Source organism: Danio aesculapii, chromosome 16 (genome assembly GCF_903798145.1).
Source record: "Danio aesculapii chromosome 16, fDanAes4.1, whole genome shotgun sequence".
Lineage (NCBI taxonomy): Eukaryota > Metazoa > Chordata > Actinopteri > Cypriniformes > Danionidae > Danio > Danio aesculapii.
Window position 1 is genome coordinate 19,760,425 of NC_079450.1, and position 9,790 is coordinate 19,770,214.

At 33.9% G+C, this 9,790-nt stretch overlaps 1 protein-coding gene across 1 annotated transcript in view; it reads left to right on the forward strand.

The window, feature by feature from the left end:
* The window catches only part of tsnare1 (T-SNARE Domain Containing 1), a 243,443-nt gene extending 234,077 nt beyond the window's left edge, over nt 1-9,366 (forward strand). The window contains exon 12 of the mRNA XM_056474611.1: nt 8,893-9,366. The gene's annotated coding sequence lies outside the window, so the exon portion shown is untranslated. The remainder of the gene's footprint in view (nt 1-8,892) is intronic.
* Nucleotides 9,367-9,790: the final 424 nt, after the last annotated feature.

Here is a 9,790-nt window from a genome sequence, read left to right on the forward strand (position 1 = left end):
ACACAAGGGTGAAGAGGCTGGACGAGTGCTGTTCCTGGCAGAATATCACACGGCTATCAACCAATCAGATTCTAGAACCAGACAGAAATGTTGTATAAATGCTATTATACGGTATTTATTAACATCAACTAATAATGAACAATACTTGTACATCATTTATCAATCATAATTCAACATTTACTAATGCATTATTAACATCCAAATTCATTCTTGTTAACAATAGTTATGCACTGTGAGTTAACATGAACAAACAATGAACAACTTTGTTTCTATTAACTAACGTTTACAAATATGACTAAGTACTGTAACTATATAGTTCAATGTTTGTTCATGTTACTAAATGCATTAACTACTACAACCTTATTACTAAATGTCACCATGGGTTTTAATCATTATAGTATATTTCACAGGTATGCTTTTTTATTATTAGAACATGAACAGTGATAATAGTAAAGAATTAAGAAAAGACGAAGAAAGAAATTGGATTTTTTACCAAATTATTAAAAGACATAATCACCAGATTAATCAAATAAAAAACTGCAGACTTAAAATACATACAATGTAATGAGTTTTACCTCTAACTGTGTATTGAATTTTAGCTTATATTACCTTAAAAAACACTCATCACACACAATGACCCCATAAATTAAGAAATACAGCTTTTTTTTCTAACCATAGGAGCATTGGCCCTGTTGTACCCCAGTCTTCAGCTTTGGCCAGTTTATGTGCTCATGTTTAGGAGATTCCTGATCACTTCAGCTCTGCCTCATAAGCCTGCGAGTTGTTTTCAAGGCTCTCTAGCTCCCCTCTCATGTCATTTTACACACTCCGAGCATGATGGCAGTATAATGGCCATAGTGGCACAGTTGGCACACAGGAAGAGCTCAGCGTCTGGGGCAGATCCTCCCCATGGCGGTTGTGAAGCTCTCTTTGATGTGGACGTAGCCAGCAGAGCGAGCTTTTGGCCAGAGATACAGCCTGGGTGGAGGTCAATCTCTGATCTCTGTCACATCAAAGCAGGTGTTCCTTCTTCCTCAGTCCTCCATCCTTTTCATCCCGTTACTCTTTTACCATTCCTCTCACTTACTGGCCGATCACTCCCGCTAGACCCTCTCTCTCTTTAGCTATGTTTACACTGTGTTTTCATTTTAACACTGTGGTTTAAATTGAAAGAATTGAAAACAATCCTTTTCCAAACTGGCGTTTCCTTCTGTTGTTTAGAAAAGATCTCAATTTACACCACATGGCTGAAAATGCATGTCAGAAACTAAAAGTAGCTACACAACTATAGTATGACAATGTAGAACAGTTATCAAAATAAACACAAATTATAATGCTAATTGTTATTAACAACTAGTCATAAAAAATTCATAACAGCAAATAATTTAAAAGGCTCCAATTTTAGCCTTTAAAGTATTTTTTATCTCTGGAATTTGTCTGAGAAGTTCCAGGTCAAAATAACGATCAGATCATTTATTATACCCTGTTGATTTCAATTATTATACCCTGTTGATGTCAATTTTTGGGTTAGAGGCAATTTAGAGGCACACACAAACAAACACACACGCATACGTTAAACACACTGTGCTACTTTTACTCATCTGCTTGCTGCAAATGCTTGTCAAATGGGTAAATATACTACTCTATAGAGATCCATTATAGCCAAGTTAATGTACAAAATTTACCTAAGTTAACATCTACGAACCGGGAATTTTGTTGTGTGATTGAAGCATCCCTCGTTATAGTTGTACACACTATGTATCTGTGGCAATTCTAGCGGTTATGACTTATGTAGCTGAAAAAGTATAGTTTAAAATGCTTTAAAAATGCAAAGTGTACCATTTACTGCTTCTTGAGTATGATCACATAGAGTGGGAACAGATCTTTTAATCCCAGTTTCTTTGCAAATCCTGTCTTGTGGGCCTGCCTTACTATATGTGTTAATACTGAGACATGATAATATGCGCCTATCATTCTACGTCACACTGCGGTGAGCCTCAAAATCACAGGGATTTGGATTCTATTTTAATGTCAAGAATTACACAATGGACACACTATAGTATTCCTACACACATTTCTGTCCAAACTGCTTCCAAAAGTTGATTTTGCATGATAGATACCCTTTAAAAATGACCTGTATTCAGAACAGAACAAGATAAAAATTTCAGAATGTTAATAACTATATTTATTATTCAAATATATGTAATTTAGATAACAAATCATCCTTCCATTTATAATAATTAATACATAAAACACTAATTAGAATGGCATTCATTACAAACAACAGAGATCTAGTATGTATGGCGTATAAAAAAAGCCTCACCTTCCAGTCAAATGAGCCAATTGTTAATCTTTGCTGGCTGATTGCTCTATGGGGAGGGGATCTGTACAGATTTCTTGGGGTTTTTTTGTGTGTTGTTTTACAGGAGAAATGTTCAACACAGGCCCATTGGAAATACATGCTTTAGCCTACATTTTTCTATTACCACAAAATTGTACTTGAACATTAGTTTGGCTGTCATTTCTAGGTAAATGAATGCAGTAGAATGAGTAATGTAGAATGGCACAGACTTTTGCACACTAGTTATATTTAGGGGCTTATTGTTGACAAATATAGGGGCATACAACATCAAAGAAATAACTTAACGTGTCTGTCTATCTCAATATGGAACACTTTTCTGGTGTGGCAGTTTGCTTGGTAGTTCATTTTTTACAGTGTCGTAGTTGTGATTGGTTTCGAGTTTGGTGAACCACAGTTCACAAAAGAGATAAAAGGTCATTTTTCTCGAATACTCTTGCTTTTGAAGACACTATTAGTTGGTTTTAGGTCACTGGTTTGCTAGGTGATATGTGTGACAATGTATCAAAATACACAGCTAAATGTATGACAAGTAAAATTTCAGATTCACAAATATTTTGACACCCTCTAGTGGACGTGTCATCTGAAATGTGCAGCAAAACAGGATGGATGATGCAATGATCTAGATGAACCAAACAGAGAGGATTTTTGGGGGGATTTTTCAATAGTTTTAGTTTTTATTTCATTTGACTTATTGTTTTAAAATTCAGTTAGTTTCAATTAGTTTTTAGAGGTAGATTTACTAGTTTTTATTCTTTACAATTTCTTAGTTTTAGTTTAGTTGTTATTAGTTTTAGTATTAGTTTTATTTATTTATTTTTATTTTTTATAAATTAGGATATTTGTTAGGTGCAAGATTCAAAATCATCAGAATAAATATTGTATAATAAAAACTCAACCAAAGATAGGCAACATTTTCTTGACATAAGAACACTACCATTTACCATCCTCAAATTCAAATACAACAGCCTACAAGATAGCAGGCTTAAGTAAAATATGTGTGCAATGCTGCTTCTGAGGTTAAATGGACAGTAGTGAAGGAAGGTTCGGATCTTTAACGCAAACTGGATCTTTTGTTACAACCTTCCCAAGTTTGGACTCAACATATCAAAAATATGTAACGTTAGTCAGCAATCATCATTTCAGTCAGTTAAAACATCACCATGATCTGAAAAATTTCTTACAATTATGTTTTGCAATGCAACTGAAGCCCGATTCACTTATTTAAATTCCATTACAACTTTCTGTTATGAAATAAACTTACTTTTTGCCAGATCCTCTCATTTAAGCCCTCAGTTTATCTGCGCTGCGGTTCACTGAATAACGCATGCGCAGTATTATTGCAGTATTCACCGCTTCTCAAATCTGATCCCAGTGTACTGTTCTAATAACTGAATAACTCAGTATATATTGATTTATTTCGAGTCAGAGAGGCGTATCAGGCATGTAAAAAGCAAGTTGTTTGTGGATTAGTGTTTAACGTTACTGGAGACGTGAATCATTTCAAATGATTCAGTTTGATTTGGTGAATTAGTTCAACAGGTTAATCCGGTTAAAAAGAATGATTCATTTGCGATCGCGATCACAAATACTGAAATTAAACCCATTATTGGGCACAAATTTGTTAAATAAATACATTTGTCTGCTTGGGTCATATTTAATGCTGTCACCGTGCTGCTGTCATGTCCACTCTGTGTTTTTGTCACTGGAGAAACAGCGAGGATGGCTGGAGGAGGACTGGCTTGATCTGGCCAATGGCATCAGGAATACAGACTCTGAGGTGCTGTATGAGTCAAACACCTGGCAGTGCGAAATAAATAGATTTACTTCTAAAAGGCATACCGTAAGATTATGTATTGAATACATTTACAAGGACCAAAACGAAGGACGTTTTTGCTATAATTTTAGTTAGTTTCACTTAGTTTTATATGCACACAATACAGTTTCAGTTAGTTCTAGTTTTTTTTTTTTTTTCAAAACTCTCGTTTTATTTTTATTTCAGTTAACGAAAACGTTTTTTTTCAATTCTAGTTTTAGTTTTTTCGATCATTTTCGTTAACTATCATAACCTTGGAGCAGCCACACCATTTTCTAACATCAGCATTTTGCTTCCTCTTCACTGGTCTGGTTTTTCGCTTTTCCAAAAGTCTCCATGAGGCACATTGCACTAAAATAAGCCTCCTTACTGGCCTGCTCACTCCCGCTCTGTCTCTGTTTCATGTCCTCAGCCAAGACTCCCACACAGAGGCGACAATGACATCAGAACTGATGGACGTTTCTGAGCCCTTTCTGTCAGACGTTCACATAATGCTCATCTGTCACTTCTGTGTCTGCTGCTCCCGCTCGTTATTTCATCCTGATTCACACACACACATTAAAAACCTCCGCCTCTCCTCCACACAATCATCGGTTGACATTTATTTTGTTGTTGTTCTTGATATTACAGCAATTCATATGAGACGCTTAGTCACACGTATCTGGCTGTTTTTGAAATAATATTGCAAATCACAGAGTGTGGCAACAACAATTATGAGAACACAAACATTTATGTGGCATTAAAATAGCGCATATTGTGAAGGGAATTGGAATGAAGTCCCTCATGGTGAAATGAATGTACATCACACAAATTCAGGATTACCTCATTTTAAAGGTACAGTGCTCAGCATAATTGAGTACACCCCATTTCGTAAATAAATATATTGTATCTATTTCTCAGTAAACATGGGTAATATATATTGGTGCATTTGAACAAAACAAAGTTATTAAACTGATATATTTATTAAAATATATATATATTTATATATAAAATATATTTATATTTATTATGTTTTAGTCACAGAACGTCTTTCGAAATAGGAAGATAATCTATTTAAATTCATGCGCAATATTGGGGCGGGGGGAGGGGATTTACAAACTACAAAATTTCAACTAAATTTTAGTCATTTTTTGTTTTTCTTGAATTTTGCTTTTTGAATATCCATTTGGGTGTACTAATTTTGGACCATTATCATAAGTTATTCTGTTAGATTAGTTCCAGATTTGGCTTTAGTACTGAATATTATTATCAATTTCTTAGTGAATATAGGCAATGTAATTTGGTGAATTTAAACAAAACATAAATTGGACAAAGTACAATTAAATTCAAGTAAAATATTGCAAAAAGAAATTACAACTTTTTTTTGTTGTTTCTCTTGATTTTTCTCCTTTTTTCCTCTTGTTTTTAAATTTGTGTTTAATATTTTATCTATATTATTTGGCTTTGTATACAAGGCTTTGTTAAATATTTTGTGCAGTGCAGTTGTTAATTTTATGTGATTTATATGGTAATATTTATTGATTTAAGACCCCGTGAAATTAATTATTTGCCCTTCAAGGCTTAATATCATATTTAAAGACTTTAAAAGAAAACAGACAATGAGAAATGAGTTGTTCAACAAGGTGTATTAAACACTGAAAAATGTTTTACTGACTATATACAAAAATAAAAATATTTCACATTTAGTTTATTAAATTTTTTTAACAATGGAGCAGTCTGGTAGAATGACATAGAAAGCTGATCCTGATCCTCGTGCGTGAGGTCCTCAAGCTACAGTTTGACTTTGTAGATAAAACTTTTTTGTTTTTAATGAAAAAGTCTTAAAATGCAAACAACTTTTTAAAAATCACATAAAAATAAGTTGTCGTTTAATAAGAATATGTGAATAACTCCGTTTTGACCAAAATGTTATAGAACCTTCTGAACAACCTTAGAACCTTAGAAATAAAAAAATAAGCAATAACAAGATTAATAAAACAATATTAAAAAGGAAACATCTCATAAATTGTCATATCCCATTTATTTGTTTACAAGTTTAACAACAAAAGAAGAATTTAGCAAATGTGTCTTGAAATGGGTAGAATTCTTCCAAACACCTTTGCTTGCTTTGCCAGGTATGCAGACATTTTCAAACTAATAACAATAAGTAAATATATAGAGAATATACCTTTATTCTCTGTCTATTCTTTTCTCATCTTCTTTTATTGTCCTTGTTTTGCCTATCTCTTCTTATGACAGTCTTCAAACAGTAGATGATGTGTGTGTGTGGATGTGAATGTGCTCTACTTGGCTGGAGAGCTGAAAGCAGGTAGAGGAGCAGATCAAAAGGCTTCAGTGCCCTTCACTCTCATTTTATTGTTGGGTTGTGAGTTGTCGTGTGTGTCAGCCCTGGCCTCTGATTCAGCCTGCAGACCCAGACGGCCAGAGACAGGTCATTTCAGATCAAACTTACTGTTCAGACCCTGCTGACGTGACCTGGAAGCCTCGGGCTCTGTGGGTGAAATGAGTCTGAGGGGAAAAAAAGACCCAGAGGACAGAGGCTGAAATGGAGCACTTTAGAGGATGCGGGGTGTAAGTCCAGCTGTTTGAGCTGACAGCGAGATTAGTGACGTTTTCAAGCAGAGTGACTGACGACGCTCAGACCAAGTTATGTAATAGCTGATTCATTCACATTGGTTAGTTGCTTAGTGAATCGTTGATATCCATTTGCACAGATGGACTGTGACTGCTGATGACGACAAGTCATGTATTTTTAAAATGTCACACAAACAAGGCTTGTTTTTACATGCTGTATGAAGAAATCAGATTAGTTTTTTTTTCCACTGACCTGTTTTTTTTACATTTTAAAGTGCATTTCAAAGTCCTCACCTATTTTGTGTATTTTTCTTTTAGTAGAAAGAAGTAAAAACTAAAGTTGAGTGTGCACATTTAAATGCATAACCCAACATTGGGTAAAATAAGGGCAAACCCAACCATTGAGTTAAATAAAGTGTTTTGAAAATATAATCTAATAATATTCTAATAATATTCAACACGTCACCTTTTTTCCCAGAAAATGTATTTCTAAAGATGCTGTTGACTTGAAATTTTCACCAGATGTTGGTAGCAATCAAAGAAATACATATATGAAAAGAAAAAAATCTAATAAGTTTACAAATTAAGTTTTGTGGAATAACATGTAATTACACAGGACAAAAGTATTGAACACATAAAGAAAGGAAAGTGTAGAAAGGCAGTGAAAACCCAGACAGCAGCTGAAATCTCTCAATAGTTCTTCAGCAACACTTTGCCCTTTGTCATTGTAAATTAATATTCACTGCTTGAGTCCAATGTCTACATTAGCAGGATGATGAAGATGAAACCAGGGTGAATGTTTCAGCAAGACAATGATCCAAAACACTGCCAAGGAAACTCTCAAGTGCTTTTAGAGAAAGAAAATCAAGCTGTAGAATGGCCCAACCAATCACCTGACTTGAATCCAATAGAAAATACACATTAAAGACAGATTTGATAGACGAGACCCACAGAACCATCAAGATTTTTTACACTCTGTTGAAGTCTGTGGAAAAACCCACATCTGAGCAATTCATGTGACATTATTCTCCGCATGAGAGGTGCTTTAAGCTGCCATCACCAAAAAAAAAGCCTTTTATATGAAGTATTAAGTAAATTAATCTCGTGTCATTTCATTGTTATTAAACATAACATTCTTTTTTTTATTGGTATATTTTTTATGTTTGTATTGCTTTGGTTTTTACGAAAATCTGGTTCAATTCCATGTCAACAGGTCATTGGAAAATTATATACAGAAGCTTTAAACATCAAAACTCGTTTGGTCATTTTTGAGCCAGATGCTAATGGTGCAATCTGATGCAATGATCTATGCTAGGGTAAGCTAAAAGTGCCAGACCTGGAAATACTCAACTGTTTAACTCAAAGAGCGTTGTAAAATGCCTAAAAAGATTCTTTTCCTGAAGAGATTATTAAGTATATAGACTATATAAGTATATAAAGTATAATATAAGTATATTAAAAAGGCTGTATATACTGCTTAAAACAAGACACTGCATACACTTTTTTGAGTTATTTATTTTTATTTTAACCTCTAAGCCTTTTTCTTTCTCATAACTTCATAATGTATAACTTTTCATATGTTTAGCATTAACTTTCTGCGTGGACCATAGTAAAGCTCAAAGTGTCTTCTTTCCAATGATACCTAATGTATGTAGCTCAATGGGATCAAGAACTGTGACTATTTAAAGTTAGATAGGTGTAAAAAGTGCTGGCTAACAAGTTAACTATACCATAAAAGTTAAAACTCATGTGTGATGTTGGATAACAAGCATACAGTGACAGGGAATAATGCCTCAGTAACTCTCATTTACTTAAAGGTTTTTTGTTTGCACTCTGAATAAGGGTAATTTGAGATGAAAGAGATGAGCTATGGCCTTTATGGATCGCCTAGTTTGGTGATTAATGAACCACTTCTGTTCCAAACTCAGGCTTTGCACTTAATTAAACTTTAAGTCTGACCACTAATCATAATTTACATCCCCAAACCTCAGGACGATAATAAAATGTACAATTGGCTTCCGGGCCGCTTCATATTTCTAAAGTTTCTTGTATCTTTATTCAGGTCAAATAGCAGAATTGTGTCCTTCATAAATGCTGTTGGCATGCTTTCTGACCTCTGACTTTTTCTGTTATTCTCTTTCAGAGTTTCTCTTCTCATTTTTCTGGCAAAACAAGAGTCTCTACATCGAGTCCGCCTTCGCTCAATTCTACTCTTCTTATTTCCGTCTAAATTTCTCTCAGATTGAGTGCTTTTCCTGTGTGTGCATGTATGGAAATGTGGATGTGTGTGTGTGAATGTTCATTAAAGAGTCTATTTATAATCAGTGCTTTGTACTGTAATGTGCAATTAATTGCTCTTTACCTCTTCAAAGTGGACTCCAGTCAAAGAACAAAATCCAAATAGACTAAATGTTTCTGTGGGCTCTTATGCCAATGTTAAGATCTGTTTTCCATAATTTATTGCTGATTCTTGAGTGCTTTTACTTGCCTATAATTCATTTTGCATTAATACCATGTGATATAGAAATAATGATGTGTACTATGTTCAAAACATTAACAAATCTTCAGTGAATTAATGATGCAACTAGATGTGTCAAAGTGATTTTAATGCTGTTTACTGTATTATACTTTTTTACGTTTTTTACTTTTCATTTGAATTAATTTAAATGAATGAAATAATAAAAAAAAATCAAAGCATTTACTTTATAGTTTATGTGGCAGAAATATCATCTTAAGTTGTGACAAAAATGAAAGCACAATACATAAAAACTGGTTGTCTTAAAGGGATAGTTTGCCTCAAAGTTTGCTGTTAATTCATTTATCCCCAGATTATCCAATGCGTAGGTGACTATTTTCTTTAGTAGAACATAGTAGAAGACAGGGGTGTAGCTGACATTTTAAAAGTGGGGGGATGGCTGTATGAAATCATATGTTCATATAATTATTAATCACCTGTGTCTAAAAGTGAGGGGGAGAATTAGCGTGAGTTATTGAGTAGGAGTGTTTTTGTTTGTTTGTTTGTTTTCCTCTAATCTTTTAAT